This window comes from Dendropsophus ebraccatus, chromosome 2, assembly GCF_027789765.1.
Source record: "Dendropsophus ebraccatus isolate aDenEbr1 chromosome 2, aDenEbr1.pat, whole genome shotgun sequence".
NCBI lineage: Eukaryota > Metazoa > Chordata > Amphibia > Anura > Hylidae > Dendropsophus > Dendropsophus ebraccatus.
The window spans coordinates 43,621,025-43,636,620 of NC_091455.1; positions in this window are offsets into that span (position 1 = coordinate 43,621,025).

Genomic DNA, 15,596 nt, shown 5'->3' on the forward strand with positions numbered 1-15,596 from the left:
AGGTCCGTTTCGGGCGGTAGCCCGGGGCTCTGAGCTCCTGGGGGGCCCATGGTCACCCAAACAAACTTGTACTTTAGGAGTGTATTGTCTCCTGGCTACAATTCTGCCATGATTTGCAAGAAAATTGCAGCTTTTTCTGTGATTTTGCACAAATTAGAGTATTATGACATTATTTGTCCTGTACAATGAACACCACACTTGTGCCCCCTATTGCTACAGTAGGGTGGGGGGTGCCCAGGCTTCGTGAACAGCCTGGGGCCTATAGTGAAGTTATTCTGCCCCTGAGCGTAATATGACATTACTGCGGGCATGTTCAAGCAATAAAGGGTATTTATCATTCCCTGCGCCGGTTCTGAGGGACAAAATTGTGCAAAGATTTTGCACAAAATGTTTTTTACAACAATGTGTCTTTCTAGTTTATATGCTGACTCTGCGTCATGGATTCCATGTCCCATTCTCACCTAGTTTCAGTGGGAATCAGCCCTATAGTTAACATGATTGGGGTGAGTGATCCCAACCTTTAGGGAGGTATTGATCTACAATCTTTAAATTTAAGCCAAAGGCTAGAATACCCTACTTGCCCAAAAGGTAAAATTTTACTTTTATTGATACTTGATTAAAAGAGGAAAGAAAAAAGTGTGCAGTGACACTGCACACTTTTTTCTTTCCTCTTTTAATCAAGTATCAATAAAAGTTAAATTTTACCTTTTAGGCTATAGTTAACATGAAGCAGATTTTCTCCAACAAGTTTTACTGGTATTGTTAGGTAGCCTGGGCCTGGATTAGTATCAAAGGAGATAACTTATGTCCAAAACTGTGGCGGAATCCAAAGCGTACAAGCTGAAGATCTAAAGCAGAAACCCAAAGGTTTTCCTGATGGAAAAATCCATAGCGTGAACATGACAACCTAACACCTACTGCTGTACTCTTATGGGGCAAAGTATTGGAATCCCTTAAAGGTGTACTCCCGCACTTTTAAAGTGATACTGTCCCCCCTTTCAGTATGAGGATTTTTCTATACAGCTGTAAAGCCTAAATCCTGCAGTTTTCATACCTTACTTTATTATAGATTTCTTGGTGCTTGGTCCAGTGAAAATTTTTTTTTTTATCTTTGGTGATTTGTGTCACCTGGGCGGGGCTTCACGCCTGCAGCGCCAGGTAACCCCGCCAACATACGCTCTTGATTGCATTGTTGCTTACAGTACTGTATCTACAGGCATTAGACAGGCGTGTCTGCTTCTGTACTTACTTTTCATTGTGCACAATGTCTATAGCCACAGATTTAGAGAAGCATGTTGTTGATGTGTTTAGCAACCGCTGCATGTGTATGACACAAAATTATTATTAATGGCTCGGCTGAATGACATCTGGTTCACTTAATTTGTGATAGACAAAACCCATTTTGATGCTGTAAGCCAACAAAATAAATTCGCCACAGAGTTAGCAGTTACCTGACAGCCATCCAGACAGTGAAAATGTTTAGCTTCTTTTCCCCATATTATGTGCACTCACCATCACTAGTCCTACAGAGCCATTTCTTTTATTCCAGTGCAGTTGCATCCATATGTTTTATTAGTGTAACTGGGTAAATGTTGGAAAAAATGCCTTAAAAATATATCATAAAGCTTTTTCTATATTATACTTTTGATTAATATGCTTATTATGAAGTGTGCTTTTTCAACAAGAATGTAAGGAAGGCTGAGCAGACAATAAAGATGTGGTCACTTGCTCAAACTGACAGTTTAAGTAAGAGGAAGTTCCCTGCTCATCCTCCCAACTCATCAGATTTGTGATTGACAGCTCTTAACCGCAAGACCTTTTCTAAACCTATTGTCAGGTAGGGTTCTGGAAAGACAATAGACGAGTGCAGCCCTAAAACTGGCACCCACCCCAGCTGTCCCTACCTGCTTGCCACAACAGTACTAAAGGGTTACTGGGGACAACTGGTCGACATTCCCTATACTAAAATAGGTGCAACACAAAACAAAGAGAAGACAAACTCACACAATCATAGAATGGTCAGATATCAGGGTCGGCAACAATCGGGCAGCGAAGGTACAGAATCAGAATCCAGAAAGCACGGTCGGGGTCACAAAATCCAAAAGGTCAGAGTCACTATAACAAAACAGTCACAGGAAAGCTAGGTCAAGGCACAAGGCGCTATCACAGGCAATAAATGAACACCAAGGCTGAAACTTATAGTGAACAGGAATCAGATACTTACAGCTGACTGGTCATGTCAGTTGTCAATCACAATCATGACAATAAACAAAACACCTGATGCCGATCGGCTGGGGGTGGTGAACCCACAGCCCCGGCTACATGAGAAAACAAATCAAACACAGCAGACTGGTTGCCAGGGATGCCGTCGGCGCACCCCTAGCAACCAGACCTGCTCAAAAATAAGGACGCCATTAGTGTCTCTAGGGGCCATGCGGTAGCTGGAAGCGCCAGGTGGCTGCTAGGGAAGCCATCAGCACAACCGCAGCAGATGGCCTCGCCTGTAACTAAGGACGCCGTCGGCGTCTCCCAAAGCCGGATTGTGACACCTATATAACTGTTGATGACATTGTATGATGCAGACATCATTGAAGCAAGCCATGCTTGTGTTGTCTCCCTGCATGCAGGAATAAAAATTTTGCCATAACCTTGGTGTTTCTCAGTCCTGACTTGATAGTGAGAATTTTTGTGACAGTGATCTCTAACCTGACCCACAGAAAATAACAGTGTTTAATGTGTCAGAGGAAGTTGTCTGTCCTGGCACACCAGATATCCTGTGATTTGCAGGATGACATCATCACCTACCAGGGCCCTCCTGGCTGTTCACAAACTTCTAAGCGAGTGGCCAGACCGCAAGTGGTATAATGACCATCCAAGAATCGTGCCTCCAATTGGGGAAGAATTGGCTATATTTCTCATCTGCATGTTGTACTCAGTTGCTAAGTTAAAGGAAAACTACCAGCAGGTTTGTGTATATGAGCACAAGAGCACTGTTCGGCCTGCCTGCCATCTCAAGCGCTCACACCAACTTATGCATATGCATGAGCAGCAGGCGGGAATATATGTGAATGGGTTGAGCAAACCCTCGGTAATGATTCCCGCTGTCTGCCCGCTCCGTGGAGCGGGCGGATCCAGCGGGAGGACCGCCTGGAAAACTGGGATACAGCCATAGCCATAGGCTGTATCCCAGTTTTCCATGCGTTACTCCCGCTGTATCCGCCCGCTGCACGGAGCGGGCAGACAGCGGGAATCTGCTGCCGAGCGTTCGGCTTCATACAAACCCGAACCTCGGCAGGTTCGGACCATCCCTAATTTATACGTTATATCACGTTATATTGCAAAGTTATTAAACAATGTACAGTGGTACCTCGGTTTAAGAATAACTTGGATTGAGAGCGCTTTGCAAGAAGAGCTCACAAGAGCTCACCATTGCTTTGGTTTAAAGGGGTTATCCAGCTCTACAAAAACATGGCCACTTTTGCACCACTCTTGTCTCCGCATTGGGTGGTGTTTGAAACTCAGTTCTATTGAAGTAAATGGAGCTCAACTGCAAACCATACCTGAACTTGAGACAAGAGTGGGGCAAAAGTGGCCATGTTTTTGTAGCACTAGATAACCCCTCTAAGAGCTCCCTTTACTGGGTGGGAGGGAGATGGTCTGTATAGCACGGTCTACAGCACTGTCCTAGGAACTCTCCTTCACCTTCCAAATCATAGTAGATCTACTTCAGGCTGGGGCTTGTATCAGGGGACAGGTCTGTGGAGGTAATCTCTCCATAGCTGTAACCCCTCTCTCCCTAGACAGAGAGTACTGCTATACTGTGCTTACATCTGCCCTGCTCATTCCTATCATGCTCCCTGCAGTCTGTCAGCCCTTGTGTTTTCCATCCTCTCCATTCCTGTCTGCACTCACACTCAGCTATACACACTGCTACTATAATGTGCCTGCACTTACACTCAGCTATACACACTTCTGCTATAATCTGCCTGCACTCACATTCAGCCATTCACACTGCTGTATAGAAAAGTTTCTTTCACTGCCCTCCTGCACAGCTCTGTGATTCTCACTAGGGATGGTCCGAACTGAGTTCGGTTCGGGTTCGTACGAACCCGAACTCTCGGTAATGATTCCCACTGGCTGCCCGCTCCGTGCAGCGAGCGGATCCAGCGGGAGGACCGCCTGGAAAACTTTGATAAAGCCATAGCCATAGGCTGTATCCATACGAACCCAAACCTCGGAGGGTTTGGACCATCCCTAATTCTCATTTCCTGATTAGTCCATGTTGGACACACCCCTTTCCCATTGTGGTCATGTGACCACACAGACCTCTGACAGTGGCCCTGCTTCTCTGTTCTACCCTGTTGTACTACGCTACTGCATTTTGGGGATCTGCAATTCCATCCTGTATCTACAAACTGCTGATCTTTTTTCAGGTTTATGTCCTTACTATACATTATACTCCACATGCTGATTGCTATACTGTACAGTAACTTATAATATGACATATTCAGCTGTTTCTAAATGTTTGTTTCATTTGTTTTACATGTTATTTAGAATTTTAAAAAAAAATCATTTTTTTGGGGGTGTGGAACCAATTTTCTGCATTTCTTTGATTTCTTATGGGAAAATTGGCTTTGTTTTAAGAGTGATTTGAATTACAAGCATGGCCCCGGAACGAATTATGCTTGTAATCCAAAGCACCACTGTATTAGCAAAAAAAATAAACATTTTTTTTGTATTTAGAGTACCCCTTTAATCTAAGTAAGTAGTTTATGAATGCCCAGATTTTCCTAATCTCATGGCCTCAAGTCTAAGCTCTGAAGTCAGAAGTTTCAAGCTAAGAGTCTGCAGGGAGCAGCAGATGGGGCCACCCATATTATCCTTAGATTGTTCGGGCTGCCCATTAAAGGGAATCTTTCACCCCCCGTGCTGGAGTGACAGGCTCCCGACCCCCCGCTACAGCCCCCTATACTCACCTGATCCCGCCGGGTCCCGCTTCTGGATCCGGTCGGGTCACGGAGATATCAGACGCTGCAGCCTGGCGCGCGCGCTGAGAGATGAGTCCAACACTCATAGAGATTGACGGAGAGTCCAGCGCTTCTTCATTCTCTATGAGCGTTGGACCCATCTCTCACCGCGCATGCCAGGCTGCAGCGGCTGATATCTCCGTGACCCGAAGGGATCCAGAAGCGGGACCGGCAGGATCAGGTGAGTATAGGGGGCTGTAGTGGGGGGTCGGGAGCCTGTCACCCCAGCACGGGGGGTGACAGGTTCCCTTTAATGTCAGCAGTGGTCTTTTACATGGAGCGAAGTGCAGCAGACTTGTCGCCACACACATTTCAGCATGTTCAAAGACCACATTAAGCATGTTGTCTGATTGCTGCCTTTCAACATGCGCTATTACACTAAATGATTATTGGCCTATATGGTCAGTAATCACCCAAGTAAGGCTGATAATCGATAAGAGTAACAGTGCCTTTACAGTGCAGCCTCTTTACAAATTGTTGTAGTAATTTGGAGAAACACAGGGATCCAACCATCTACTCCAGCCGCCTCTTCTGGGACTCCTCCCTGCTCTTGAATGAGTGGGACTACAAAATCCAATTGAACCTTGACCTTCCATTGTGTCCACCCAAAGATGCCACGCTCCAATAGACAAGCCTTCCATCCAGCAATGCTTTGATGTCCTGGCCTGTACTGGTTGTCAGCACACGGCAATTTTTCAGGCCAGGCCAATTTATTGGATGCAGAGCACGATTAAAGAAGTCCGGGCATCCGGCCCTTTTAAAATTGTAACAAGTGGCAGGAGATCTCTGATCACGTCATGACTCGGGGGAGAATGTCTGTCCCGGCTCATGGACAGCCCGCTCAGCCAATCAGTGACTGGAATGGTGGATATGGCAAGTGCTTTTACCCCAACCCCAGGACTGTGCAGTCTGTGATGCCTTCTCCTCACCTACGATCATGCCCTGCAGCCTGCATATTTCCCACATTGACTGTGTTCTGAGGCTTGTGCCACAATCAGCTCTAGTAGGCTTTCCTTAAAGGGGTTATACCATGAATAACTTTTATCACCTACTCACCGGATAGGTGATACATACATCCTCACCCTCACCCCCAAACAAACGGACACTATGCTTGAGGTTTAGCCCAGGTGTAACCTGGTGTGTAGATGCGGTAGCAAGAATAGACCAGAGTCCAATGACTTTACCAGAGTAACTTGGTTTACTTGTAGAAACTAGTGTAGTGTAGTGTAATACAGAATATACACACTTTGGTATCTGCAATTGCAGGCAGGAGGTGGTAGTAATAAGAGTTGTGAAAACAGAGTAAAGTAGAGGAACGTCTTCAGGGCCCTGTCCAGTGTAGCAGTGTATTCTGCCGGGATAACTAGTTGAGAAGAGAAGAAGATACTCTTACTCACGTATAGATACTGTGGATCTGACCACCCTTTGCCCTATAGTGTCGAGTTACCCATCCTGCTAGGGTAGTATGAGGGCCAGGTCCCTGCGCTGGATTGAGCAGACTTTCCAACACGTCCCAGAATAGCCATGCATTTCAGTAGGATGCGTAGGCTGCTTTATCCTACTGGGTCCAGTACCTAGCCTCAGGTATACTGCCCTGTGTGTTGCTAACCCTGGCGTGGTCAAGGTTTTCCTCAGAGGAAGTCCTCCCTCCTAAGGGTCTAGCGCTGCATACTAGTGGTAGTTACTTGCATAAAAGAAGAATAAGTATCTTAGTCTCTGACAAGGGTCCTGGTCTGAGCTAGGCCCTGGCTTCACTGCAGCAGGAACTGCTCTATGTTTGTCTCTCTCCACCTCTACTGACAAAAGACAAGACCCTCCCACCAGGAACTAGCTCCTTTTTATAGGAACAACTTAGCTAGCCTGTGATTGGTGGGGCTATGTGTGTGTGTGTGTGTGTGTGTGTGTGTGTGTGTAAGAGAGAATAGACAAGATAGAAGGAAAAGTGAGGGAAACAAGCCTGCACATGTGAATGGAGAAAACATGACATGTGACACAAGACAGTTAACCCATGAAACCTTCAGCGTTGCATAATACAGTACATATACAATGAATACAACAGTGACACCCAGAGGCAAAAAATACACAATACAAACTCCTTCATCTCCTTCTGTGAGAGTAACTTTAACCAGGGGTATAAAATTTAGTGGCACACCTGTGCTGGGATACTACACATCCTTTGTGCCCCAATTACTGTACTTATGAACAATGCCCCCAATAGTAGTGTCACTCATGTAGTGTCCCCCAAAATAATGCATTGTCTGCTGATAATGAGAAAGGGCACTCACATTATTAGGACTGGTGGGGTCTTCAGCACAATACGGTGAGGACCAATAGTATAACCATAAAATGACTAAATCACTAATCAAGTAAAGTTACAGCAATACAACAATATGTAAAACAACCGTAAAATTCAGAGTTCTATCTTCTTGTTGGTCAAAGCCAAGGACTTATCAAAAACCTCTTGTACATAGTGGATTTGAAAAGAGGAGAAATATCAGTCTGTTCTCTGTTTATAGTTGGTTCCTGGCTTTGGCTTCAAAAATCTGTCAGATATCTGTGTGTGTAATAGGGCCCTAATTCTCTGGAGTACAGATTAGCAACAGCACCAAAGGGGGGAACATAGAAGCAAATCCTTCTGAAAAAGATATATTTTTTTAATGCTAAAAACACTGATTTATTTTTCTCTATGAAGATGATCTATGGCCAGGGATGGGGAAACTAAGGCCCTCCCTCTGTTGCAAAACTACAATTCCCATCATGCCTGGACAGCTAAAGCTTTGGCTGTCCAAGCATGATGGGAATTGTAGTTTTGCAACAGCTGGAGGGCCAACTCCTGAGCTATAGGATAATCCTCTGAGGCCCAAAATAGGCCAGTCCTTAAAGAGTCACTGTCGTATTTTTATTTTTTTGCAGAAATCAATAGTCCAGGCGATTTTAAGAAACTTTGTAATTGGGTTTATTAGCCAAATCTGCCATTATCTGCATGTAAAAAGCCTTTTCCCAGGTCCCCCCCTCCTTCCTCTTTTTCATCCACTCTGAAAAATCTGAAAATTGTGACTTGTTGCAGGAGACGTCCCCTGTCTGTTCTAGGGAGAGGGGAGGGGGGAGGAGGAAGGAGGGAGTTAGGCAGCAGAAAGCAGATAACAGAGGATTACAGGCACGGAGCTGGGTGACAGCTGTAATCTGAGCTCAGACAGGTCACTGGTGACTGTCACAGGAGATATCCCGTGAGGGATTTGTAGATTAACTCTTTGTTGTCCTGTTTTGGTGTTTTATTTAGCTCTCTCCATAGGAGAACAATGAAGACAGGGGGGAGAGCTTCAGACTGCTTTTTCATGATAAAAATGCATTTTTCGGATAATAAACCCAATTACAAAGTTTCTTAAAATCGCCTGGACTATTGATTTCTGCAAAAAAAAATTTCACGACAGTGACACTTTAAGGGGTTAATATGATAATCTAACAAACCATCTGTTTCCAAAGATACTCAATTGTGAAATTTATACATTAAGTGCATGTTAGTCTTCACAACCTTTTGATATATACATTATTCTACTGGAAATACTATATATTTGTAGTCACATTATATGTACCTATTTTAGAGTATCTTTATTTAAGGAAATGTATACTTTTAAATTCTATACATGGTGAAAATTCATATTTTATTATCTATATTTTATGTGTTAAAGGAATATTCCAATCTTATATTCAATGCATATGACGTGTAAGGTGGGAACATAACTAACTCTATTTGTGTTCGATTGATTTCTATTTGTTAATAAAGGCCATACTGCCCTCTAGTGGAGAAAAATAAGTATACACCAGAGTACAAGTTTTAATCCCTTTTTTTTTTCTTTTTTTTACTATTTATGGCTATGTTCACACATAGTATTTCCTTCAGTCTTTTGGTAAATCTTTTTCCAACCAAAATCAGGATTAGAACTGACAGGGCAAAGTTATAATGGGAAGATTTTAACAGCTCCTGGTTTTGGTTGAATAAATACTGACTGAAAGACTAAAGGACTCAAAAGGAATCAAAAACCTTATTTATTTGAGTTTAAAAGAGTTTAAAAGTGAAAAGTTTATAATAGCATGTCTATGCATTCTAGGGCAGTGTGATACTGAATATTCACAACCAGAACTTTTATGTTTATCATTTTTTATTATTTATATAGCACTCTCCATCCAAGTTCCAGATTAAATTTTTAGTACGTTTAAAGGGGTATTCCACTCAAACATAACTTTTCACATGTTGTTGCCCATGAGACAAACAATTCATTACATACTTGTTATTAACTAATCTGACTCCTTTCCCCAGTTCTGATCCTTCTGCTGTGTGCTGAAGACAAATAAATCTGTGTCTGAGCTGTTCTGAACCCCTTCCTCCCACCTTCAGCCAGATGGCTGATTTAAACAAGTCCCTGGCCGGCTGTATCTGCAACTTTATAACAACTTTTAATGCTGGGAGGGTTAATCTGAGGTCAAGTTGCTGATGAACTCACTGTGATTCGCCAAATTTTGAAGTAAAGTTCGTGTTTGTCGGAGCTGAACGTTAAATGACGCACTAAAACAGCTAAACGATTGCAGGCATTTAGATATTTTAAAGCAGTTAACAAAGTTTGTTTATCAATACTTACCTGTCCGCGTTCCCCTGGTGTCCTCCTTCTCTGGTGTCCCCTGCAGCTGCAAATAGCCCGCCAAGCCAATCACTGACTGAGATGGGACAGCACTGTAGCCTCTGAATATCTGAATGAGCCATCACTTTTCAATCACTGCCTGTGGCACTGTCCCATCTCAGTCAGTCAGTGATTGGATGAGTGGGCTGTCACTCTCGTTGAGAGTGACAGCCCACTCAACCAATCAATGGCTGTGGCGCTGTCCCGTGGAGGTGGAGGCGGCTACGTGCTGTCCTGCGCAGGTTGGAGGTGGCTACGATCAGCGAGACACCATAGACCTCAAAGAGGACACTTGGGGAGTGTGGACAGGTGAGCATACACGTTTTATGTGTATTAAATTGTGAGGCCGCCAACTTTACTAAATTACAACCTTTTTGCAAAAGTGGGAACAAATCTCAGTTCGATCCGCTCATCTATAGTTCTTAGTGACCCTGTGGTTTCTTCTTGATCTGGATCTCCTGACAATATTGCAAGAAGACCAGTAACTTACAGTACAGCAAACAACAATAATTATACACCGAGTGGCATTAGGGGCTCCCCAGGAGAGACAATTGTGCAGGGTAGTAAGATAGTGATAAGTTTGGAAATCACTGTCCTAAGTGGGGTTTTTTGTTTGTTTTAATGTGGAGATTGCAAGAGTTTCTAAAAAGTATGTCTCAACACTAGTGGTAGGTATATAGATTAAGGGCCCTATTACACGGAATGATATTCATCTGATTTGGCCGATTATTGCTTCATGTAATAGAGGCAACAATCAGCCGATAACACCGATCATCGGCTGATCGGGTCTTTTGGTCCTGACCTAAAATCATCGGCCACTATGTGTGATAGCAATGTGCAGCCAACAGCTGATGATTGTGTAAAAGGAAATAATAAACTGTATGCATACCTCTCCATGGTCCTCACTGGCCTGCTGCAGTCCCAGTTAGTGACTGGCTGAGCGGCCTGACAGTTCAGAGACCCACTGTAAAGCTGCAGCGGCAGAGGGCAGAAGCACAGTGGGAACAGAGGAGAGGTAATGTATAACAGTTTAAAGCCAAAGGCTTCATGGACATTGCTAACGATGTCCGTGCAGCCCTTGTTAAATGATTATTGAGCTGTGTAATAAGTTTGATAAGTGAGCACTGATATAGCAGATCCTTGCACGCTTACAGGAGGCATTGGGCAGTCTAATACAGCCCTAAAGGTCCTATTACACCAACAGATTATCTGACAGATTTTTTTGAGCCAAAGCCAGGACTATAAACAGAGAACAGATCATAAAGGAAAGACTGAGATTTCTCCTCTTTTCAAACCCATCCCTGGCTTTAGCTTAAAAAAATCTGTCAGATAATCTTTTGGTGTAATAGGGCCCTTAGTCATTCTACTGAGAAAGTGCACTCCTTTCTCCATCAAAGCCAAGGGACTGCATTCGGACCAAGAACTTCCCCTTCTTATTATTGTAAGTAATTCCATTATTATTAATACATTTTTATTATATTTAAAGGGGTTGTCCAGCGAAAATATTTTTCTTTCAAATCAACTGGTGTCAGAAAGTTAAATAGATTTGTAATTTACTTCTATTAAAAAATCTCAAGTTTTCCCATACTAAATGTCATACAGGAAATGTTTTATTTTCAGTCTGACACAGTGCTCTCTGCTGACATCTCTGGCAGAGACAGGAACTGTCCAGAGCAGGAGAGGTTTTCTATGGGAATTCATAGAAAACCGAGACAGAGTTCCTGTCTCAGACAGAGATGTCAGCAGAGAGCACTGTGTCAGACTGAAAATAAAACATTTCCTGTAGGACATACAGTAGCTGATAAGTATAGGAAAACTTAAGATTTTTTTATTGAAGTAAATTACAAATCTATATAACTTTCTGATACCAGTTGATTTGCAAGAAAAAGATTTTCACTGGACAACCCCTTTAATGAAGACATGTTGACCTATGTATTATTTCTGTAGCCAGCAGTAAATGTCATATTTATTTAACCTCTTAAGGACGCATGATGTTCCGGTACGTTCCGCCGCGGGGCGACCCCGCTCTGAACCGCCACGATCCCGGGTGCTGCGTGTAGCCCGGTACCGCAGCTATAAGTGGGCACACTCCGATCGCCGTGCCCGCTAATTCAGTAATTGGATGCAGCTGTCAAAGTGTGGAGGAGCGATCCACACATCCTTAACCTGCCGGGGTCTTCGCCAAAATGGCGCTGATCCCGTCTCGGCACTCGGATGCTTTCGTCTGCAGCAGCCTAAAGCAAACGAGTACCGATCTCATTGATCTTTGCTGTATAAGTATACAGCAAAGATCTCAATGAGAGATCAATGCACTTATACTAGAAGTCCCCCAGGGGGGAATAGCCCTAACCCCAGGGGAAATAACCCTAACCCCAGGGGGGCTTCTAGTATAAGTGTAAAAAAAAAAAAAAGTATTGTTATTAGTAAAAAGCCCCCTCCCCTAATAAAAGTTTGAATCACCCCCTTTTCCCCAAGTTTTAAATAAAAGCAAATAAATAAACATATTTGGTATCGCCGCGTGCGTAATCGCCCGAACTATTAATTAATCACATTCCTGATCTCGCACGGTAAACCACGTAAGCGCAAAAAATCCCAAAGTGCAAAATTGCGCATTTTTGGTCACATCAAATACAGAAAAAATGTAATAAAAAGCGATCAAAAAGTCGTATATGCGTAATCAAGTATCGATAAAAAGTAAACATCATGGCGCAAAAAATGACACCTCACACAGCCCCATAGACCAAAGGATAAAAGCGCTATAAGCATGGGAATGGAGCGATTTTAAGGAACATATATTTGTTAACAATGGTTTTAATTTTTTACAGGCCATCAGATAAAAGAAAAGATATACATGTTATATATCGTTGTAATTTTAACGACTTGAGGAACATATATAACAAGTGAACATGGCGTAAAAACAAATACCCCCCAAATAAAAGAAATGCGTTTTTTTGTTCAATTTCACCACACATTGAATTTTTTCCTGGTTTTGCAGTGTTTTATATGCAAACATTCAGTCTGTCATTGCAAAGTACAATTAGTGGCGCAAAAAATAAGGGCTCATGTGGGTTTCTAGGTGGAAAAATACAAGTGCTATGGCCTTTTAAACACAAGGAGGAAAAAGCGAAAACGCAAAAAGAAAATTGGCTCTGTCCTTAAGAGGTTAATACTAAATGATGACATTTAGTTTCCACCTTACAGTAAGTAACCAAATTCTAAGATTTTATGAAATATTTCATTTAAAGTGAAGTCAAACAGAAAATGAATATCATGGCAATAATATACTATTGCTTTAAAGCAGAAACATGTTGCCCACTAGAGGTAAAATTTAGTATTTCACCAATAAATATATTTTTTAATACCCTTACTTTCTGATCTCTATTTTTATGAACTGCATTCAGGTGATTTTCATGTTTGGGTTTAAGAAAAACATTAAAAAAAAGTGCAGAAGTGTCCAAGTTCTTTAGAAGAGACACAAGAAACATAATGGTTGTCTATGGAAAATGCAGCAGATGAGAGATTTATTGAACTAATGTTATGCAGAATTACACAGCACAGCATGTATAGTAAAAGAAAAATACAGCTGTAATTTTGAGGTTAAAATATGGCTGTATTTTCAACGTAATAATGCACTCTATTGGGAAGTTGGCCGACAGTGCACGCACCATATAGGATAATGGCCGTAAACATGCTCATTACTTATGACCTGCTTAATGCGAATCTGGTACCCCCACCTCTCTAAAAAATACTGGTATCATTGTGCAAGTTGTAATAAAAGATGTACAGGCATACCTTTAAAAACTGTGACTGCATTGTTATTAATAAAAATCACATATTAATCCGTCCAGGGCACAGCCTAGTGTTCACGTGCCCTAGGACTGCTGTGCCCAATTCAAAAGACAACCAAATATTGGAGTATTGCACTATATGATGTTGTGGTGCTTCCTTATAGGATAGATATACGGAACATCTTCACGAGTAGAGACAATAGAGAGGGTATAAGGGCATTCACCATTTAAAATTTTTTATATCTTTATTGTAAATTCATCTTTAAAAGTCCATAGTAGACGTTGCAGGAAGCAACTTTTCAGCAGCGTGACAGCTGTTTCACGTAATTAATTACGCATCACCAGTCTCTTTTAAGGGCTCTGGCCTAGGCCAGGCCTGCTTAGTTACTGCAGCAGGAACTCTGGTCTGTGGTCTGTCTCTCATGCCCACTAGGACGTAAAAGACCTGACAAAAAACCCATACATTATATAGGGTAGTATGACAGGAAGTAAGAGTAAGAGAAAGGGTAGAAGTGTATAGGGTGTATAAACATTGAGAGAGCGAGATGCATAGTGGTTCAGGGCACTCCAGTACAGTGCAGTTCACCATTCCGAGCGGAACCCCCACCCCGGACTCTGCTCGGAATCCCACCTGCCTCAGTACCTCTATGTAATGTGTTGCGTGCCTCCTCTCTCCAATAAAAGAACTAACATGTCAATTCTTTGAGCGGAAAGCAGAGGCACGTAACACATTATATTGCAACAGTGAGCCAGGCAGGATTCAGAGCGGAGTCTGTGGCGGGGATTCCACTCAGAATTTCCACCTGTTTTCCCCTACTCCCTTAGGACCTTAGGCTTTGGTCTTGCTACATCACTGCCAGACCGCACGAACAAATCCCACAGGGACATTGTCGAGTGGTGGTGACCAAAGAAAATCCTTGTTATTGATTACTAGGTAAGTGTAACCGTTAGGGATGAGCGAACTTTTGAAAAGTTCGGTTCGGTTCGGTTCAATCCGTCGAACTTTCAGGGAGTTCGGCTTCGTCCGAACCGAATACGAACCTTGCTCTAACGGCTAAATAATTGCAGCTACAATAGTGGGAGTGTGATAGGGTATAGTTTCGTTTAGTTGCAGTTGATATTACAATTAAAAAAGTGGGGGGAAAAAAGTGCAAAAATAATGAGAAATTAAAAAAAAAAAAAATAAATAATAATACAAATAATAATAGGAATAATAATAATAAAATATAGTGAATAAAAGTGCCAAAATAGTGACAAAAAATATTGAAAAAAAAAGTTTACAAGGAGGATGCTATTGATTGAACCCAGGCCAGTATTGTTGAGAAGAGACAAGTTGAGCAGCAGGAGGAGGCAGCAGTTGATTGCTCGCCTCTCAGGCCAGTATTGTTGAGAAGAGACAAGTCGAGGAATAGGAGGAGGCAGCAGTAGATTGCTCGCCTCTCAGGCCAGTATTGTTGAGAAGAGACAAGTTGAGCAGCAGGAGGAGGCAGCAGTTCATTGATTCCAGTCCAGTATTATTGAGGAGAGGCTACTTGAGGAGGAGTCAGCAGTTGATTGATTCCAGGCCAGTATTATCGAGGAGAGGCTACTTGAGGGGAAGGAGGTGGCAGCAGTTGATCGATTCCAGGCCAGTATTATTGAGGAGAGGCTACCTGAGGAGGAGGAGGAGGAGGCAGCAGTTGATTGATTCCAGGCCAGTATAATTAAAAACAGACTACTTGAGCAGCAGGAGGAGGCAGCAGCAGTTGATTGATTCCAGGCCAGTATAATTAAAAACAGACTACTTGAGCAGCAGGAGGAGGCAGCAGCAGTTGATTGATTCCAGGCCAGTATAATTAAAAACAGACTACTTGAAGAGCAGGAGGAGGCAGCAGTTGATCGATTCCAGGCCAGTATTATCGAGGAGAGGCTACTTGGGGAGGAGGGAGCAGTTGATCGATTCCAGGCCAGTATTATTGAGGAGAGGCTACTGGAGGAGAAGGAGGAGGCAGCAGTTGATCAATTCCAGGCCAGTATTATTGAGGAGAGGATACTTGAGGAGGAGGAGGCAGCAGTTGATCGATTCCAGGCCAGTATAATTAAAAACAGACTACTTGAGCAGCAGG